We start from the raw sequence: 12,693 nt of genomic DNA, 5'->3' as shown, positions 1-12,693 counted from the left end.
AAAGTAAATCATAAGTGTTCAGTCGATTTATGGAGTTTAAGAACGTTGTTGAAAATCAGACTAGGAGAAGGATTAAATGTTTAACAATAGACAACGATGGTAAATACTGTAGTACATATTTTGACAAGTACCGTGTTGATCATGGAATTAAGAGACATGAGACTGTACCTTACACTCCACAACAAAATGGAGTTGCTAAAAGGTTGAATCGGTCTCTAATGGAGAAAGCAAGAAGCATGTTGAGCGGAGCTGGGCTGGAACAAAAATTCTGGGTTGAAGCAGTTTCTACAACATGTTACCTATTGAATCACTCTCCTACTTCAGCATTGGTTGACAAAACACCTATGGAAGCATGGTCTACTAAGAAACCTTCTCTAAGGCACTTTCATGTTTTTGGTGTAGAGGAATATGCTCATGTGCCTAATATTAATAGATCTAAATTGGATAACAAAGCTATGAAATGTATCTTCATTGGCTATGGAGTTGGTATGAAAGGATACAAACTTTGGAATCCAGTGACTGGTAAGGTTATGTATAGAAGAAGTGTGATTTTTCATGAGCTGAAACCTATGTCACTAGATCACAACATAAGAAAGAAAGGAGAAGCTGAGGTTGAAATTCCTCCATCTAAGGAAGAATCTCCAGAGATACCTGAAGATGAGGTGAGTTCAAGCAGTTCTAGTAGTTCTGAAGAAGAACATGATGATGAGCCTCTTGTTGAACCTCAAGAAGCCTCAACACTAGAGTTGAGAAGATCTACTAGAGAGAGGCGACAACCTAATAAGTATAGTCACTCTATGTTGAATATTAATTGTGCTTATGCTTTACTTGCAGATACTGATGAGCCTAGGACTACCAAAGAAGCTATTAAGATGCCTGATTCAGAATCCTAGTTGGAAGCCATGAATGATGAAATGTCATCTTTGGACAAAAATGAAACTTAGGATTCGGTGCCATTGCCTAAAGGCAGAAAGCCTATGGGCTGCATGTGGGTCTTCAAAAGGAAGTATGGTCTAGATGGTAGCATTGACAAGTACAAAGCAATATTGGTTTCAAATGGGTATTCTCAAATGGAAGGTATTGACTATGGAGAGATATTTTCTCCTATGGCTAAATTGACAACTATCAAATTTGTTTTGTTACTTGCAATAGCATATGATTGGGAGATTGAGAAGATGGATGTGAAGACAACATTTCTTCATGGTGACCTTGAAGAAGAGATTTATATGTCTCAACCTAAGCACTTTGTGAAAAAGGGTAAAGATCACTTGGTTTGCAGACTCAAGAAGTATCTATATGGTTTGAAATAGTCTCCCAGAATGTGGTATCAAAAGTATGATACATTTGTTTTGTCCTTGGGATTTGTGAGATCAAAGGCTGATCATTGTGTCTACTACAAAACTGAAGGTGATAGGATTCTTATCATAGCTTTGTATGTAGACAATATGTTGTTCATAGGAAATACAAAAGGTATGATCTCTGATTTAAAATCTCAGCTAACTATGAAATTTGAAATGAAGGACTTAGGAGCAGAAAATTACATTCTGGGAATGGAGATCAAAAGGGATAGATCTAAGAGAAAAATTTGGCTCAGCCAGAGAAAGTATATAACCAATGTTCTTGACAGGTTTTATATGTCTAACTATAAATCACAAGTTGTTCCCATCTTGCAGGGAACTAAGTTAACTGTGCATGATAGTCTAAAATCTCCAAAGGAGATTGCTGACATAAAAAACATCCCTTATGCAAGTTCTATTGGCATCTTGATGTATGCTATGGTTTGTACAACTGACATTTCCCAACCAGTGGGAGTTCTTAGCAGGTTTATGTTGAATCTAGGAAGGCAACATTGGGATACTGTAAAGAGGGTGTTTAGATATCTGAAGGGAACTTGAGATTTTGCTTTGTGCTATCATTGTCATTCTGATGACTCAAAGAAAACTCTAAGTGTACGTAGTTTTGTGGATTTTGATTGGGCAGGAGACATAGATAGCAGAAGATCCACTAGTGGATATGTTTTTGTCATGAATGGTGGAGCAATTAGTTGGATGAGCAAACAGAAACCTGTAGTCGCTTTGTCCACTACAAAGGAAAAATACATGATGGCTACACATGCTTGTAAAGAAGTTGTCTGGATTAGGTGTTTGAGTTCAAATATTGGTTTTGATGCAGGGTAGGTTGAAATTTGGAGTGACAGTTAGAGTGTCATATGTTTGGCAAAGAATCATACTTTCCATGCCAGATCGAAGCATATTGATGTTCAATATCACTTTGTTCATGACATGGTGGAAGATGGAAAAGTTTATCTTAACAAGGTAGACACTTTGGAAAATGTTGCAGATGAAACCTTTGAGCACTCACAAGTTTAGGTGGTGTTCTAATTCTATGGGTCTTGATACCCATTTTTATCTGTAATGTGTGGAATGGTAATCAGTCTAGTGAATTCCTCGTCAAGTGGGAGTTTGTTGGAAATGTGCCTCTAATTCACTTGACCTTTGTTCATACTGATCTGGTTAACTATGGCTGATGAAATAGTGTGAAGAAAATCTACGAGCTCTTTCGGCACTACCTTTGCTGATGAACTCAACATAACGGAGCTTGGATTTTGGAGTCATCCCGATGACCCAACAAAGTCATCTTCGGTCATCAACGTAGCATCGGTTATCGGATGGAAGAAAGGATAAAAGGCGTGCATGTTAGATCCAGATCCAATGGTTGTCGCTATACCGCAACAGGAAGATGATTGTTAGTTAATCCTTGCACCTTGGTGACCAAGTGGTGGGTCCTGGCAAGAGAGAACTCAAGCAAAGTTAACTGGTGAGCAAGTCTGGGATGATCGGATGACTGTTGCTATACCGCATGATGGCATTGCACAAAGTTTATCCTCCATGACTTGGTGACCAAGGTGGGGCCCGACAAAGAAGAGCTTCATTCCAGGCAGTTAGTGAGGCCATGCTAAGGTGGTAGGATAGGGACCCCAGAGAAAATTAGGGGGTGCCATGTGGTGGTGCGAAAAAAGAGAGATCAAGTAGATCAAGGAAGATTGGATGATCAAGATAGCTGTTTGGTTGTCTTGCCGATGACCCAATGGAATTGCCTTCTATGATCAGACTATCATCAAAGATTGGGAGAACTGTTTGTTTACTACACTAATACTTGATGAGATCACCTTCGGTGATCGGGTTGATATCGGTGATCAGGTTGACAATATGGAAGCTATGCCGATGGCCTAATCAAGTCATTATGGTGTCATCGAGAGATCAAAGCAATACATTTGTGGTCTTTCTGATGGCTAATGGAGTAGGCTCGAAGTGGAGTCCAAAAGATAAACACTTGGGCACTGAAGATGGTCATGTCAGTGTATATGAATATGAGCCGACTTGACTTCATGGTGCATGTGGGATATTGTGTTTCTCATGAATGCATACCGATGCAAACGGTTAGACTTCAAACCATTGGTATAGTTACTTAGATGAACTGTCGACAATCTAATATATGTAGCCATTTGATAACTATGGTGTGATTGATATCTGAGAGTCGATTATAGTCTCCAGTTCATGAGAATCTAAGAATGAATGTCTGTAGTTGCAGACTGAAACTTTATTGTAAATTCATTTACTGGAATAAAGTGTTTCAACTATTGGTGGTGGGTTTTTTTCTTGAAAGGGTTTTCCCACATAATTCTTGGTGTTCTATCTCTGTGTTGATTCTATATGTTATGTCTATGCTATTCTTAACATTCTATAAAAGTTGTAAACTGCATTCTTGTATGATTTCCCTTTTTAACTAACATTAGGAAGGCGTTTCCGCACATTGCTTTCCTTACACTTTCTTTCTTGGAAAGAAGTTGGTTTCATGGATCAACAGTAAACAGTATGTACTTCTTTATCTACTGCTAAAGCTGAATATGTTGCTGCTGGTACTGTAGCTAGGAATTCTAGAAATCATCAAAGCAAATAGTATTAGTAATCTAGCTCAATCACAAAAGCTCAAACACAATGATCAATCCTAAACACACTCAATAAAGACATGAAAACAAGACATCAATTCAAATGCAAACCATTGCAAACTTGAATGTCTCCTTCATGTGGCTCCATTGTCCTTCTTTCTCCATCAAATAGCTTTGTTTGTGGATCTCACCTACTAGTGCATAAGCATGATATGAAAGCAAGTAGACAAGATTGTAGCGCAAGAATACTTGAAGCGTGATTGATTCGACAAAGTGATTCAAAAAAGTGATTAGATTAGGATTGAAGAAATTCATCCAATTTATAGACAAATTGTAGAAAAGATCAAATTAGCATGAAGAGATTCAAATGGAAATTGCAAATCAAGAATGTCAATTATGACAAATTATGACAAATTTGCACTTTCTATGCAAAATTGATTGATTGATAATTCATGACAAGATTATGACAAATTTCTATGTCAAAATTGATTGATTGTCAATTATGACAAATTATGACAAATTGAAATGTCATTCCCATGAAATTAGGAGAAAAATAGGAGGAAATTGAATTAGAAATTAGGAAAATTAGAAAACTGGAAAATAGGAATTAGAAAATTAGAAAATGAGGAAAATAGGAATTAGGAAATTAGAAAATGAGGAAATTAGGAATTTAGTGAATTAATTAATAATTTTTCATTTATTAATTAATTCACAAAGAGGGAGGAATTAGTTAGCCAATTAAATAAACATTTAATTGTGACACGAAGACCTAGGATAAATAAATAAATTATTTAACCTAGAGGGAGAAATGACAAACAGGGTTAAATGAATAAAATCATGAAACCCTAAAAGATGAATTAGAAATGCAAGGATGACAATTAGGTCTTGACAAAGGATAATTGATATCGATTCGATTTGATCATGATTCTAACTTGATAAAAGACCAATGCTGACAAATGATTTGATTAATAAATGCGCCAATTGACAAGGAACAATGACTAATTGATCCAAATTGACACAATTGAGAAATACAACGATTGATGACAAATTGATCGTAAAAATGACAAAATTAACGAGAAGACAAGGATCGATGACAAAATAGATCACAAGATGACAAGGTTGATGACAAATTGATCAAAAGACAAGAATCGATGACAAATCGATCGCATGATGACAAGATTGATAAGAGGACAAAACCCTAATTAGGATTGACGATGTCCAAAATGATGACAAATGAATACGCACATTGATGCGACAGGATAAGATTGACCAAAATCATGACAAATATTGTTATTGACAAGACCAAATTTGAAAGCAAGACAACTGAAGAATGTAGAAGAAGGACTTGATGCTTGCAAATGATAAAGACCAAGTGTGTGACATAGGAGAAATGTTAATGCGACGCAAAAACCCTAAAATAAGCCAATGCGCAAATGTTAAAGTATGACTCCGCAAGCGTTGACCATTTTTAGGTGTCTATATTTTGCCCCTCTTTGAGACAATGCGATTTTAAGCGTTGTTTCAAAGAATAATAATGAAAATGCCCCAGATGCTGACAATGACATATGCATGCCCCCTCGAGGAATTGGCCGGAAACATCGAGGAAAGAGGCCAATTGATCAATAAAAATGATAGGATTGAACAGACTGACAATCGGAGACCGGATGCATGAAGGACAAGCAATTGATGATGCAAAAGACCATGACCAACATAAGATGGAGAGGGTGCATGTCCATCTATGCACTGACAAAGATCTATAAAGGAGACAAAGAGAGTGAAAATTGCTCATTTGCACTAGCCAAAGAGGAGGATTTGTTGCTCTGGAAAAGGACACTTGCAGAGAGATGGCAAACATTCCAATCGCAGATCACCTCAGAGAACATGTATGCACATACAGATGATTGGACAACATGGGAGCAGCGATATGTATCTCAAAAACCCATATTTTCAATTTTATGAATTTGACTTGCTCGCGGGACATTGCGAGGCCCATAGGGAATGTAGAAACTATCTTTTGCACTTGTGTAGGGCGAATTCTACACTCGTGTATGGTCTTCTATGCTTGTGTAGGGGACACAAGCATAGGTTATGTGACACAGGTGTAGGACTCATCACACAAGTGCAATTGTGCAGTGTAAACCCTAATTTGGTCAAAAATGGCATGCGAATGATCCGAAAAGGGGGGATAAGAATAGGATAGGTAAAACTAGATGTAAAACACCCTGATTTGGACATGAAACAAGGAAATGCAACCTGTAGGAGCAAACCCTAAAACTAACAAAATATGCCCCAATTGTGATGTAGAGTCGATAGTATCCATTAATCACACGGGAGAACCGACCAGACTGCTTCATGTTATGACATAGACTCAGGAGCATGGACAGAGATACATTAGTAGGACTTGGGATATACTATATCACATTCATGCCTGAGATTAGGGCAAACATAGGACTACTTACCGCATTGGTAGAGTGATGGCATTCAGAGATCTCATCATTCCATCGGGCGACCGGAGAGGTGACTGTGACACTAGAGGATGTATGGCGTATCCTCCGCATTCCAATTCATTGGGAGATGGTAGAGTATGACCTAGTGACAGGGAGAGATGCATTGTGTAGATTATTTGAGTGTGATGCAGATGATCTGGATATCATAGATAGGGAGATTGGCTGGGAGACAATGGCATCAGAGTATGATCGATGATATGTAGTGATAGCAGTGGTGATAGCATGTCTACTAGCAGGAGATAGATGAGGACATGGATTCCCTATTGGATGGGGAAGAGTGCTAGAGCAGATGGCGATAGAGGGGATGGTGTATGCATGGGGACCATGTGTACTGGCTATGCTATATTTTTCAGTTGCATCAGATAGCATATCAAGGAGTTCAGACTTTGAGCGGTGGAGTCACACTGTTACAGGTATGGGCATTTGAGCACATAGCCATATGTCGACCGATTGCAGAGAGATAGGTGTTACCACATTGACCATATGTGTATTGCTATGGAGGAGCACTGAGATAGGGTTCATTTGGATACATATTGTATTGGCGACATGAGTTAGACAAACTAAGAGAGTTCACATGGAGGCCATATCATGATAGCCCTGGATGGTCAGATGATAGTGATGAGCTACCGTATTGTAGACAAGAGAGGTACTTGATTGGGCGACCAGTGAATCACCAGAGAGTGATTGAGATGTACCTACCGAAGAGAGTCAGATGACAGTTTGGAGAGAGGTAGGATGTACCTAGGAGGACTGCACACTTTGCCCGATCTCACAGAGAGACGAGTCAGTGGGGGAGTATGATTCAGCCACACATAGCATATGCTAACTTCACATAGCTATAGTAGAGATAGTGGAATTGGAGATCAGACGTGGTAGACGCTAGGATGATAGAGGAGTATGAGCGATGGTTTGCATGACGATGGCCAGTGCCATTGACAAATCTGGACATTCCAATACCTAAGAGACAAGAGGACTTCCCACTCGCTGGAGAGGAGGAGGGAGATGATGAGGATGAGGAGGATGAGGGCAGGGATGAGGATGAGGGGGACAATGAGGATGGAGATGATGAGGGGGATGATGATTATGGGCCAGGCTCAGCCGATCAGGAGGCATTGCAGGATATACCCATAGAGCTGGAGACAACTAGGATAGAGGAGATGGAGATGTGCAAGGCTACCATAGCGAGTTAGCATGATCACATTGCAACATTAGAGAGACAGAATGCCATCTTGAGGATAGAGCAGGATCAGTTCAGAGCGGAGATAGCTAGACTTACAGCGGCTCGAGATACAATGATAGCCCAGGCACATCGAGAAGAACAGAGAGTCACTGAGTATATTGGGTCGATTAGGGATGCTAGTGCATAGGAGATGGCACAGATGTTGGTAGAGACCGGAGAGGAGATACACCATTGGAGGACACTATATGAGAGTGCAGTTCCACCAGAGTAGAGAGCAGCTTCATATCGGGCATGATCGAGGACAGAGAGCAGGGCATGCTCTCAGAGGTCAGTGAGCAGCATGGGGGTGAGTGGACCTATGAGACCACCACAACCAGGACCAAGAGGGACATCATCTGTGAGACATGGCAGGGATGAGGAGGACAGAGGGAGCACCTAGTGACAGAGGCACATGCTCCTTATGACAGAGGCATATGCAGTGTGATAATTTGTAGTCAGCCTGCGGGCCATACTTAGGACAGACAGTCCAATTTTGTACTCTGATATGATGTGGATATATGATATGATATGCATTGATATGATGGGATGCAATGTGTTATGACTTATGCTTATTTTCCATGTATGGATATCTTGTGCACTGTTTATTGTCGAACATGTATGGATATATTTTTTTTATGTGTTTTTGATGCATTTATAATGCAAAATGGATAAAATGCTTGATGTAATGCGTGATGTAATGCAAATGTACTAACCAAATGGATGCAGGATGTAGCATATGTGTTTTTGTGTGGAGATTGGAGGACTAGACTGAACTGACTACCCAAACTGACGGAAGAAAGGTTAGTAAGAAGAAAATGAGATAGAGGACAGTTAGAGACGAAGAAAAACTTGCTTTCAGTAATGCACTTTGTAGGTGAGAACCTTTATTTTAATGTAGAAAAATGAATGCGTAGCATCATAGCATTAAAGGCCAGAGCTGAAATACAACCCTTTTTGCAAAAGATAGACACATCGCACACAAGGAATGAGTGAAGAATCCTAGGGTGCATACATCGAGGGTCGAGGTATGTGCGGCATTCACAAAGCAAACATACTTATCACAGACACCCAAGGATATAGTTGCCCTAGTTTGTAACAATCATTCCACAAACAACAATCACAACAAAAAGAAAGGGACCATGAACCATCCCGGTCACTCTAAATCACTCAGTGACATCATCGAGCAACATAGGAACATGATCGAAGATAAATCAATAAATGATAAGACTCACTAATTCCAACAAGTCAAACAAACATCTTGATCTTCATTGTCAAAAGTTGAAAGTGTTGATAGGACGATCATGTTGTCTGGTTTCAGGACATGCAGTACCCCATCTAAGATAGGACACATTCTGGTTTCGAGCATACCACACCCTATATAAGACCCATGATATTAGTGACAAGGACAAATAAATTTGTGGTTGATTGATATGACAAGTGCGATCAGTTTGAATGTCTAGTTTGATTGAAAAGTTCATCTGTTTAAGCGTGATTTCATTAAAGCACAGTGTATGATTGCGTGTCGTTGGATGTATACTCAGTGATCTGTCTTATTCACAAAGGGGTTATTTATTGCAAAATGCTTTTCGAGTTTTTACAATTTTTTTGTGTTCTTTTTTTTTAAGACTTTATTTGACTTTTTAGGGATTTTTTCAGGATAGTATTTGATTTTTAGAGATTTTTTCAAGACATTATTTGATTTTTAGGGATTTTTTCAGGACATTTTTCAATTTTTTAAAATTATTTTAGGACATTTTTCAATTTTTTTGAATTATTTCAGGATAGTTTTCAATTTTTTTGGATTTATTTCAGAACATTTTTCAATTTTTTTTTTTGAATTATTTCAAAACATTTTTCAATATTTTTTTTTTTTGAATTATTTTAGAACATTTTTCAATTTTTTTTTATTTTGCCCCCAGTGTCTAGCAAGGCAAGGAATATGACAGGTGGATAAATAGGCTTGCTGAAATGATGGTGGATAGAGGGAAGACAAAGGCCTTTTATCATGGAGACAATACAGATGCAATTTTCAAGGGCTATTACGTGATGGGACAAGAGACTAGATATGACAATGTAAAGCAGTGACATGGCATGAGGGACATGTCAAGAGATTTTTGAAACCATGTTTAAATTTTGCGTCCTTATGTCAGATCAAAATCAAGGAATGAAAAAAAAAAAAGTGTATGGATAGTGATAAGATATGGATAGGATAAGCAAGACCAAGAATGCATAAGGGACATGGGCTGAAGGTCAAGATTGGCAAAGGGATAGTGGCAAAAAGTTGCAATAAGATAGGGAATATGGATGAAAGGTTGTAATAAACAGATGGATAAATGACCAAAAGCTATGATGGACTAAAAGCTGCAAACAAGATGCATGATGCTCATGAAGATCGTCAGCCTTGTCAAGATCAAAGGTGGAAAGAGGAAATTGGACATGAGGGACAATAGGATATGAAGGAGTATGACATGGGTTTGATAGGATAATGGAACAATGAAGGACAAAAGGATATGATAGGATAAAACCTGCCCCCAAAGTGTGGTGTGCAAGAAGTTCATAAATTATGCATGATGCTTGTTTGCCAGGTTTTCATCATGGTACTTGCCCAAGGTGCCTGTTTGCCAGGTTTTCACTAGTGGATGAATTATTTTTTGCGTTACGTTTTTTTTCTTTTTTGTTTTTTTTTTCACTTTTTTTTTTTGTTTGGCTTTTTCAATAGAAGATGGACACATGATAGGGGATGGAAGAAGGACTCAAGTGTCTTTTTGTTTGGATAGTAGCCTTGAAAAAAAAAATGGACCATGACCTTTAAAAGTATGCTCAAAGACATTGGTAGGATAAGGACATGGAAAATGAGATGAAACTAAGGCAAGGATTTATGCAAAGGATTGGATCAAAGGGATCGAAGGATGGAAAATATGCATTGGAAAATGGATAGGGTATTGGAAGAATTGGGGTTCAGTGGATTGAAATGTTGGCAAGATCGACATTGGCACCCACCTTGAGGGGTGATGGACTGATGGAGGAAGAGTGGGTTTTGGATATGGAGATTTTGATGAAGGAATAGCTAGGGACTTGTGGACATAAGGACCCAAAATGGAAGAAGGAGGTGATGGAGGAACAAATTTGAGAGCTTTGGATGGGGGAATAGCAATTTTAGATGCCAATTTTGATGTTTCTTGAGGCTTTTGTGCTTCAAGGAGCCACTTAGGGATCCACATGGTTTTTGATTTTTCATGCTTTTGTGGTTCCTTGGAGTGCATTGCTAACACAAGGGATTTAGGAACCCATATATATTTTGAATTTTGTTTTTGAGCAATGGGCCTTTGTGACCTTTTGGATATTTATTTTTCTTTATAGATCATATTGTTCTTTGTTTTGATGTGTCGATTATATTGGACATGTTGATCCTTGAATGCATGTGGATTTCTAGACTTATGACTTTTATGCTTGGCATCCAAATTGCTTGGAGGGGGAAAGGAATGCATGGATGGATATGAATGAAATGGAGTTCTTTTGGATGGATGAAATTTACTCAAGGATGTGTACCTTTGTTGACCTTGCATAGAGGAGGAAGGGATATAAGGACCTAAGATGGATGGAAGTGATGATGGGGAAGGTGTTTGTTTTGATTTTGATGGAGGGATACCAATGTCTTGAGAGTGAGTTGTGTAGACATGAGCCTTAAGATCTTCTTTGATATGGAGGGGTTCTTTCTCATGAAGGTCTACTCCTTTGCCTTTATGAATATCTTGACTTGTAGGATACTCTTTTCTTTGGGAAGAAGATGCGAGTCCGTTATGAGGTGGATATGATATGAGAGAAATAATGAGATCTTGAAGTGGATCGGATTGCACCAAAGTGGAAGAATCCATTATGCATGTCAAGGGTTCATGAACATCTTGCACTGACACATTAGAATCATGAGGGGTATCAGGATCACTAGGGGGATCGGAATTGTGTAGTGGACATGGTTCATAGATAGGCTCTTCAAGAGATGGAATGGGAGAAATAATGGGATCATCAAAAGAAATGCGATCTTGGAGTTTATATGGAGCATTAAGACAAGGCGATGGAGGAACAAAAGGATCTTGTGGAGGATTTAAAGGAGTAATTTGATCTTGACAAGGAGGAAGATCATTGGAATCCTCTTTAAAGTTGCTTTGCTCTGGACTTTTAATGGGATCATCGGAAAGGATGGAAGGGATATCTTGATCTTGCTTAGGGAATGGAGTGTCAATAGGACTTTGGATAGGATGGACAAGAATAGGGGAATCATTGTGAGTGTCTGGGAACATGGGGTCCTGGTCAACAATTGGATGGGATGATAAGGTTTCGGGATCTTGATCTTGATCTATTTTAAGACATGTTTCTTCGTGCTCTAAATTATCCTCTTGACATGAGGTTGGACTTTGGATATGCATGGGGTATTCTAACAAGGTATCAATGCTTTGGCATGAAGGGGATGCACTTTGAACATTTGTGATGGATTCTGACAAGGAATCAATGCTTGAACATGAGGAAGAAGGACTTTGAATGGGGTCCTCTAAAACATGTAACGGCAATAAAGTGCATGGTGGCATTGGGTCTTGTATTTCTGAAAGATGACAAGGATGTGCATCATGAATTGGATTATCGTGGCAAGCAATTATGGATAGCTCTTGGATAATTGCATCCTTGGGTGTATTGTTTGATGAGGACAATATAGAAGGTTCTTGTGAAACTTCTAAAGGTGGAGGGATAGATGCCACTGGAGAGTCAATTTGTTTGCGAGGGGATGAGGCATTGCTAGACATAAGTGTATTATCTTGATCTTCTTCAAAGAACTCACTTGGTAGGTTCCTTAAGAACCTTGCAATAAAGCCACCTTTCTTTCAAGGTTTTGACATGGTTGTATCTGGAATTTGAACTTGTTTGGCAAGAATTTGGTTCTGGTCTGATGTCATGTTTTTATTTTGAACTAGATGTTGATCAAATTGGTTTGACATGTTCAAAACTTGGCTTGGTGTGTGCTGCAA

The sequence above is a fragment of the Cryptomeria japonica genome, chromosome 6, assembly GCF_030272615.1.
Source record: "Cryptomeria japonica chromosome 6, Sugi_1.0, whole genome shotgun sequence".
Taxonomy (NCBI): Eukaryota; Viridiplantae; Streptophyta; class Pinopsida; order Cupressales; family Cupressaceae; genus Cryptomeria; species Cryptomeria japonica.
The sequence above is the reverse complement of the archived record's forward strand: the minus strand, read 5'-3'. Positions refer to the sequence as shown.